Source organism: Panthera tigris, chromosome B1 (assembly GCF_018350195.1).
Source record: "Panthera tigris isolate Pti1 chromosome B1, P.tigris_Pti1_mat1.1, whole genome shotgun sequence".
NCBI lineage: Eukaryota > Metazoa > Chordata > Mammalia > Carnivora > Felidae > Panthera > Panthera tigris.
In genome coordinates this window covers 77,986,011-77,995,213 of record NC_056663.1, presented here as the reverse complement: position 1 = coordinate 77,995,213, position 9,203 = coordinate 77,986,011, and positions in this window count along the sequence as shown.

The window sequence follows — 9,203 nt, the reverse complement described above, 5'->3', positions numbered from 1 at the left end:
AAAATTAACATTTTAAATTATTACTATGAATGTTACTGTTCATCTTTATATTGTGCCATGCCAGTTTTAATGGCAAATATAAGAACAGTGAACACAAATATGGAATCGCTGAAATTACACAATTCCTATTTGGTGGCTCATAGGTGCATATATATTTTGTACTTACCAGAAGCAGAAATGCTGGACAAAACTAACTCACCTGATCTGTTTTCTCACATGGTGATAAAATTACATTCTGCCAATACTTTCTACCTTTGGATTACTCGTGAGTAAGGAAGGACTGAAGGGAGAAGTTGGCTTTATCTTTCCCTTTCCTGCTATGCTGTCATTTTCAGCCTAAGTGGTTGACTAATACCTGGAAGCAATACAAGTAGGAAAAGATATCATAAGGTTCTTTGGCCACTTATGTTTCCTAGAATGCCACTTTCTTCTGCGTTTGAAGCAAACTCTGGTTCCAACAGAAAGTGTGCCCTGTCAGTGTATCAGCTTGCTCAGCGGAGGATGCTACATAATCACTGTGTACGGGCTTTGAGTCTGAAGGACCTCCACATCAGAGTTCCCTGTTCACAGGGCATGTAAACACTGTAGGAGAACTAGGCAGCAAGAAATGCCAAACCTACATATTGCACCGGTCTCCTTTGCTCAGACGTGAACTTCATTGCCCTATTAAATTTCACTTCCAAAATACAAGTTAAACGATAATGTTAGTAAGAATTTCAAGACCCTGACCACAGAGCATAAGGCCAAGTCTGGCACCCTTCTGACCATTGGGCTCCGTGTGACTGCCCAGGTCATATCCTCACGAAGCTTGCCCTGGTGCCAGCCTTTTCAAATGTTTTCTTGATCTTCATGGTGAAAAAAAAAAAATTGTGTCCTCTTCTCTTGCTGGATTCTCTTCCTAGAAAGCCATCTTTCTTAAAAGCTACAATTATGAACTCTATGTCAGTAATGTCCACATAGCTGTATGTTCACAAATATCTGTATCTTCAGCCTAGAGTGCACTTCTGAATTCCAGAGCCATGTATCCACTATCCACCTGACATGTTTGCATGGATGTCTCAAAAGGACATCAGACTTGAAGTGACTAAAACAAAATGTATGAATTCTCTCTTCATTGCTTCCTTTCCTCCCATCTTACCCCCAACACTTCTAGATCTTATCACCTTCTAGTGCCATGGATTTCAATGAAAGAGATCACCATCCAATCAATTACTCAAGTCAGAATTCCGAGGCCATCCTTAACACCTCTTTCTTCTCACCCTCTGTGCAATTCCATCATGACGTCTAGTCAGCTTCACCTTTTGAATATCTCCCTCATTTCTTTACTTCTCACCCCCCCCCTCTGTTGCCGCTGCCTCTGTACTACAATGGCATCCTAATTGCTCTTGCTAAATTCATTCTTGCCACATAAGGTCTGTTCTTCATGCTTCATCCAGAACACTTTTGGTTTTTTGCTTTTAGGAACAAATATGATTTTCCCACCTTCTTGAAACTCATCATTGCTCTTAGTTTAAAAAGAAAATCTTTAATGTGACATGCAAGGCCATTTGTAGACTGACCCCTACCACATCTTTATTGTACTCTAGTTCTGTCTTCCTTACATTCTGTATTTCAGAAACACCAACATTTTAAAGATTCTTAAATACTCCTTGTTTTCAAGCCCAACTTCAGGGATTTTGAAACCTGTCTTCACCATGTCTTGGAATACTCTTCCCTTCAGCTTATGTATTTGGACACTACTCTTCCTTTAGACCTCAGTTCAACTGCCGAATACAATAGTAAAGAATTCCCTGACCCCTAACTGAGTTAATTCTCCATATTATATAATACCACATTTGTCATGTAGATAGTCCTTTTATAAGTATATATTTACAATAACTTAGAATGCATCCTTTGTAAAGTGTTTTTGATCAAAATTTATCTCCTCCTGTATGAGTATACTCTGTCAGTTCAGACAGCATGTCTGGCTCACCATTGCCAACTCAGTTCCTAGCCCAGTATCTGGCATGTAGAAGAGACTAAATAACTATGTCACATCAATGAATGACCACTTACTTTGTTCCAAGCACGATGCTTGGCACTTTACATTTTTTTATCTAATATAATCCTCAGACAACCCTATAGAGCAGAGTCTATTATTATCTCAATTGTATATAATCTGAGGCTTAAGTTACTTGTATAAGATCATATAGAGTATAAGTAGCAGAACTAGAATTTGAACCCAGAGAATTTGTTCTCTCTTTCTCTTTAAACATAGTAAAAGAGACCATTTAAAACTGGACTTGAGAGGGGTGATGGAAACAATGAGTTGAAACCTTAACCAGCATTCTGGAAAGAATCCTATATGGTTTATTTCAAAAAATTCATCAAAGCTTCAAATAATAGAGATAAATATGTGATCCCAGTGTCAATGCCCAACCCTCTTCATCAAGATGTTGGGAATCCACGTAGGCAGGACCAGCAAAGGAAGGTCTATCAGCTAGCCTCTGGAACAGACTTTTCCTTCCCTATCCTGCCATTCAGTCATCCTTTTCTGAGTCTTTTATAAAATGTGGCCCAGCCAGAGCTACCCTTACCCTTTCCATGTTCCCATCCCGATGGATCCACTGCTGAGAGGTCTATCCATTCAGCAATTGCTCCAGAGCTAGGCTTTAAAGTACAAAGTTTTCATCAACTAAAAGTCCTCCAGCTGTAGCTGTTTCTACCACTGAGCAAATGCTGAAACACAGCTTGCCTTTACAGCCTGCCCTGCCAAGTATGTCTGCCAAAGCTGCCTGGGAATGTCTTCTCGGTCCACACACAGAAGTGATAAGAGTGATTTCAGATATCTTCTTAACTTTCTGCAAGGAGAATAACACTACTTTGCTGCGTGCCACCTCAACAGGGCTTCCAGCACCATGTAAAATGTGTAAAATTACCATCATTCTCCAGGCACCTCTGAGGCTCCATTATTCAACAGTTTCTTTGTCAGCAGCAGGGCAGTTAAAGCTGTCACTAGCAGCCTCACTTGGGCTTGTACTTTAACTATTTCATGACTTTGGGGGGGGGGGGAGGGTGGAATATGTGTGTGTGTGGGAGTAAATTTAGTGATGGTCTAAAAGATAATTTTCTTTGGCTTTTTAAAATATTGATTATTGATACTTCCTTTTCATTTCCCCAATAATTTCGATTGTTCATGTTGCCTGGTTTGCCCAGTGATTACAAAGATCTTACAATCTGGAAAGCTAATAACAAAACCCATAATAATATATGGAAGCTTCCTTTTGAGAATGGATGTAGAGAAGAAAGACAGATGGAGAAAAAGGGAGTGTTAGAAATAAATTAGGGAATAGGGTTGGCCGCAATCTATATACACCCACATAGAGTTACTTGCAAAACACAGTTTTAATCTGAAAGGCAGTAGAATCCTCATGAATGGACATGGGAAAAGGTGGCATGCAGCAGTTAAATATTTTGTGAGCAGATTGAACTGGCTGAAGGACAGAGAGCTTAGAGGTTGGAAGGACAGAAAAAAAAAACAGGTGGCAGGAGCTAATAAGAGGCAGAGATGAATACAATATTCTTTTAAATGGAGCCCAATAAATATTTTTGTTGTGATTTGAGATGTGGCAAGGCACACATTGCTTTGACACTTACACCTTCCAGCACTGGTGATGCCATTTGTAGTCTATGAAACTAATAAATGGTTTCTGATCCGCCCTTTCAGTGCTGGCATTAACATATAGGGAAATAGTCAAGGCAAAACAAAAACACAAAGGAACTACTGTAAAAATATTGTATTATTTGGATTCAGTCATCACCAATCTTGCCAAATCCCTGCGGATTTCCATTGTCCTGCATAGCAAGAATAAAGGAAAATATAGGGGTCGATGCCAAATTGTTTTAAGTTGAATGTTTTTCAATTTTTTTCATGAGATGTCAGTAGTTCTTTAAAACTCAGTTAAGGGTTTTGCAATATTTTTCTTATATGTATTTAAGCAATACATAAATTTCAGACTCTGTCTTAGTTATTTTAGTTGCCATTTTCAAGTAACTGATTTCAATTGTGAATATGCTGAAACCCACCAAAAAATAAATAAAAATTAAAAAATGGAAAAAAGATAAATATTGGTGTGAAACGATGCTTTCAATGCATGGGTGCCAGACAGGAAAAGCTCTTAGTCTTTTCCTATATTTGATCAATTGGCTTGTCTAATCCATTTGACTGTGGAAGGTTGGCCTGACATGACTTCAGATTAGTTTAATAGGGATTAAGGTGGCATGAAGTGTAAAACACCATGCATTTGCAAGTACAAACATGCTTAGAAATTCATTTGTCTTTTGGGGGAGGCTAGTTCCAACTCCAGCTATATTTACAAACAGATTCTAGCCACAGCCGAGCAATTTGGAGCTGGGGAAAGTAACTGTGCCTGCCTTTCCTTAAACCCACAGGGCCTTTGATTTCTGCCCAAATAAAGCAGGCCTTTGGCATTCAGCTCTCTTAGCTGGCAAGATATCTGCATAATGTCTGCAGAATTTAGAATGGCCAGGAGGGGCAGGTCAAAGACAGCCAAATTATGATATCACACCCATAAAACCTCATCAGTAGTGACATACAGAAAACACTTAGTGAATTGCTTTCATTAATTTATCCTTATTAAGAAATTCTAAGCAGTGTCTTCATTTCTTGGCAGGTTTCAGATTTAGCCCTTTCCCCTTCCTTCATTCACTGCTTTTCCTTAAAAAGAACAGGCACCACAGACACTGATTGACAGTAGTTGAAGACATGTGGCTTGGGGGAATCTAAGATGCTTGAACTACCCAGGAGGAATGTGTTATTTGCCTTTGGGAGAGCCAAAAACTTTCCAGAACCTCTGCTATGGGTTAGGATGAGAGCTGTTGCTGCAGAGAAGTAAAAGAAAACCTGACTATAGAGAATTCTGTATTTCTCTCTTCTCTAGAAACAAGGACAGGAGCTCTGACATACCCTGGGGCCAGACCCCACCCTGGCCTTGGGTTGCAATGATCTGACTCTGGAAAGAAGAAACAGGGATGGTTGTCATGTTGTCAGGATAGAGGCAGGATCAGGGAAAAGGTGGGATATGCAATGGAAGACGGGCCAAGCTTTTCTTCAGGTCATACATGTTTTTAAAGCTGAAAATCTGGCTGGTCTACAAAATCGACATCAGGAGGAACTGAGGGAAGTGAGAGGACTGATAGGAAACATTTCCAGATAATCAGCTGACCTGTTGACAGTTTAGAATGACATCAGCGTAGGGGCAGATATTCAGAAGACTCAGTGCCTTGTCTGCTTGTCTGACAAGAGGTCTGGGAAACATGACCTGAAAGCCTTATTCAGGAGGCAGAATTCATAAGCCAATACAGTGCCATGTGGAACTTTCCTATATAGGTATGTAGTGAGAGAGGAGTGCCAGAAATCTGAGACCAAGGAAGGCAGAAATAAAAAGACTTATCAGCGCATATTTAAGATTGGAATGAATAGAGAAAATGATTTTTTTTTTAATCTTTATTTATTTTTGAGAGAGAAAGAGAGAGAGCAAGGGAGGAGCAGAGAGAGAAGGAGCCAAAGAATCTGTGCTGGTAGCACAGAGCCCAACAGGGGGCTTGAACCCAGGAACCACTAGATCATGACCTGAGCCTAAGTCGGAAGCCCAACCAACTGAGCCACCCAGGCTCTCCAAGAGAGTGTTTTGAATATGAGAGAAAGGATCAAAGATGTTGCATTGTTTCACAGACAAATTTTAAAGTAGCAAAGATATAATTTATGTAGTGCAAATGAATCCTTGTTCTTTTGTGCTTTTTACTTACTGTGCTAAATTTTATTTCTTGGATTGTATACTTTGAAAATTCAAGTTTTTAAATATTTTAAAAATCCTTTAGTTATTATCAGAACTAACTGAACTAGGGCATTTTGGCTAGTTAAAAAGTATTCTTTTAACTTAACCTTGCTAGTCACTGGCATTCTTAAGGACTTCCACGTTAAATAAGCATGTCAGATGGACCCTTGTTAGTGACAGGCATTGATACAAGATGTGGGCAGGGAATCATGATGAGGGAAATACCCAAGTGCAGATGTTAACCACTCCAAGGAGGGATGAAAAAACCCCAAATCCCCAAAGCATGACTTAAAGAAATCAACTGTGAAGACAGCAGCTCTTTCTTCCTGCTAGCTTACTGATTTGAACAGGATGTTGTCTGGAGAAACAGTCCTACACTAAGGTGAGAAAAGACTATCATGACTCTCATCCCGATTCAGTGTGAATGAACCAAACTAGAACTATGCTCTGATTTTCTAAGGATATCAGAATCTTAACTGTTTTGACATTATTATACGAAGGCTTAAATGCATTCATACTAATTCCTTCTAGGTGTAGAGTCATGATATTCAATAACAAGAGGTAATGCCAAGAGATGAAAAGACACAGCTATTTAACACAAAACAATGCAAAAAAAAACCCCACAAATATAAGTAATGGACAGAAAGGTACCCTAGTGAGAGACCTTGACCCGTGTGGGGATTTGAAGTCTAGTACAGGCTCCACTGCTGAACAGCTATAGAGGAAAGGACCCCTGACTCTAAGTTCCTTTTTAGCTCTGCATATACATATATATATTTCAGTCTGATTCATCTTCCTAAGAAATACAGTCCTAAAAAGAAGGAGATCTTGCCATTTGCAACAACAGGGATGGACCAAGGCCAAGGTATAATGCTAAGTGAAGTAAGTAAATACCAAATGATTTCACTCATCCATGGAATTTAAGAAACAAAACAAATGAACAAACAAACCAAAAAGAGACAATCAAAAAAAAAAAAAAAAAAACCTCTTAAATACAGAGAACAAAACGGGTGCTTGCCAGAGGGGAGGTGGGTAGGGGGATGGGTGAAATAGATAAAGAGGACTTTAAGAGTACATTTAACATAATGAGCACTGAGAAATGTATAAAATTGTCGAATCACTATATTGTACACCTGAAACTGATGTAGCCCTGTATGTTAATTACACTTCAGTAAAAAAATAAAAAAGAAAGAAAGAAATACAGTTTGAGAGGTTCTTGGGTGTCTCAGTCAGTTCGGTGGCCGACTCTTGGTTTTGGCTCAGGTCATGATTTCAGAGTTTGATGAGTTTGAACTCCATGTCAGGCTCTGTGCTAGTAGCACAGAGCCTGCTTGGGATTCTCTCTCTCCCTCTCTCCCTCACTCCTCCACTCACGCTGTCTCTGTCTCTCTCAAAAATAAATAAATAAACAAACAAATAAACTTTTAAAAAGAAAAAGATATAGAGTTTGAGTTTCAAGAGCACTGAACATCAGTAAATAGTGAGTCTGATTTCTTTTGGTTTTAGGAAAGACCTGCAATTCTGTATAAATAACTATTTGGGTTTACTCTGGTGCATACCCCTTTCATTTTATTATCTTGAAAACTAAACCTGTTGGTTTATGATTTTTGGAGAGTTCAGAGGTAAAGTTATTATACTGCTGAGTAGTCTTTATTTTCAAGTACAAATGATGAATCTGTTTCTGGTGCCAGCCCTGTTATATCTTCACTGTGGTCAGCTGGATCTGTTGTTGGGGTCAGTTATAGATATTTGACCTAACTTAGGTAGTATGTTGAGGTTTTCTGTTCAGGGCCTCTTTTAAAAAAAACTTTTTTTAAATGTTTATTTATTTTTGAGAGACAGAGAATGACAAAGAATGAGCAGGGGAGGAACAGTGAGAGAGGGAGATACAGAATCTGAAGCAGGCTCCAGGCTCTGAGGTGTCAGCACAGAGCCTGACGCAGGGCTTGAATCCATGAAATGTGAGATCATGACTTGAGCCAAAGTCGGACGCTTAACCAACTGAGCCACCCAGGAGCCCCATGTTCATGGCCTCTTTTTTAAGCAAAAGGTGAAAACTCACACAAGCTTATGTGAGCTAGTGTAACAACATATTTGGTTTTACTATCACTATTTTTCCTCCTGGTGGTAACAGAAAAAGAAATTAGAGAACTTTGGGTTAAAGGTCCTCGATTTCTACAACGGCTAGTTTGATCCGTTAAGCACATTTAAGTAAAATGAAAATGAATTGCAGGCTAAAAGCAAGCTGTCTGCTTTCAAGAGTATCTTGGCTGATGATCCCAGGCAGCACTGAAATAGAAACCCCGGAAGAGATGCTACATATGAACCAGCGCACTCTGCAGTTCTCACTTCTCAAGAGAAACGTAAAATGGTCTTGCTCTTGTTGATGTGTGCATGCACAAAACAACAACTACAAAACACCTCACCTTTCAATACCTTTGAAAAGTTCTATATGTTGATTGAATGGGGAATTTGATGAAAATGACAGTTTTCTTACCACTGTCAACAGAGAAGTATAAAAATAAAAGCAGTGTGTTTGTATATGTGTGTGTATGTGCTCATGTGTGTTCATACACACGTGAGGAAGAGGTGAGGAGATATTCAGACTCAGGTACTCTTGGTGTGAATCAGTAGATTAACATTTGACCACTCTAAATTTATTTAATGGTTTTTTTTTTATTTGTTTATTTTAAGAGGGCGGGGGTGAGGAAGAGAGAGAGAGGGGGAAAGAGAATCCCAGGTGCTGATGGCCACACAGAGCCCAACACGGGGCTCAATATCACAAACTGTAAGATCATGACTTGAGCCGAAATCAAGAGTCAGACACTTAACCAACTGAGCCATCCAGGTGCCCCGACCCTTCTCAATCTCATAAGGGCTTCCATCTCCAGAAGACAGAGAAGAAATACTGACCATTTGGCATCTGTTTAGCTTTGCAGGTTTACTTGTCAGTGTAGTTTGTGTAATAAGGCTTCTCTCATCTCCAGATTGTTCATGGTGGTCTTTTGCTATGTACTCCCCAAAAGTTCCTTATTTATTTAGGGAACTCTCCTGGGATACTGATAGGATGCAGTGCCTAAAGATGGCACACACTGTCACTTTGTCCTTGTATGTGTGTGGTTTTTAAAGGTATGATTTCTCCCATTTTTTTTGGTTTGGAAGTAGACGAGAGGGAGCTGGTTGTGCTTCTCACCGCCGCGTCAGGCCCCAGACACCCAGATGGATATTCTGGTGCCTGTAGGAGTGCTCGTTAAAGACCTAATCAACAGGCTTCATTGACTCACAGGCTGCAATGTTGTCACTGGGGGTTGATTTTTTTCCCCTCTCGTTCTTTTATTATTTCCTTGGCACCTCTAATATTGTGTT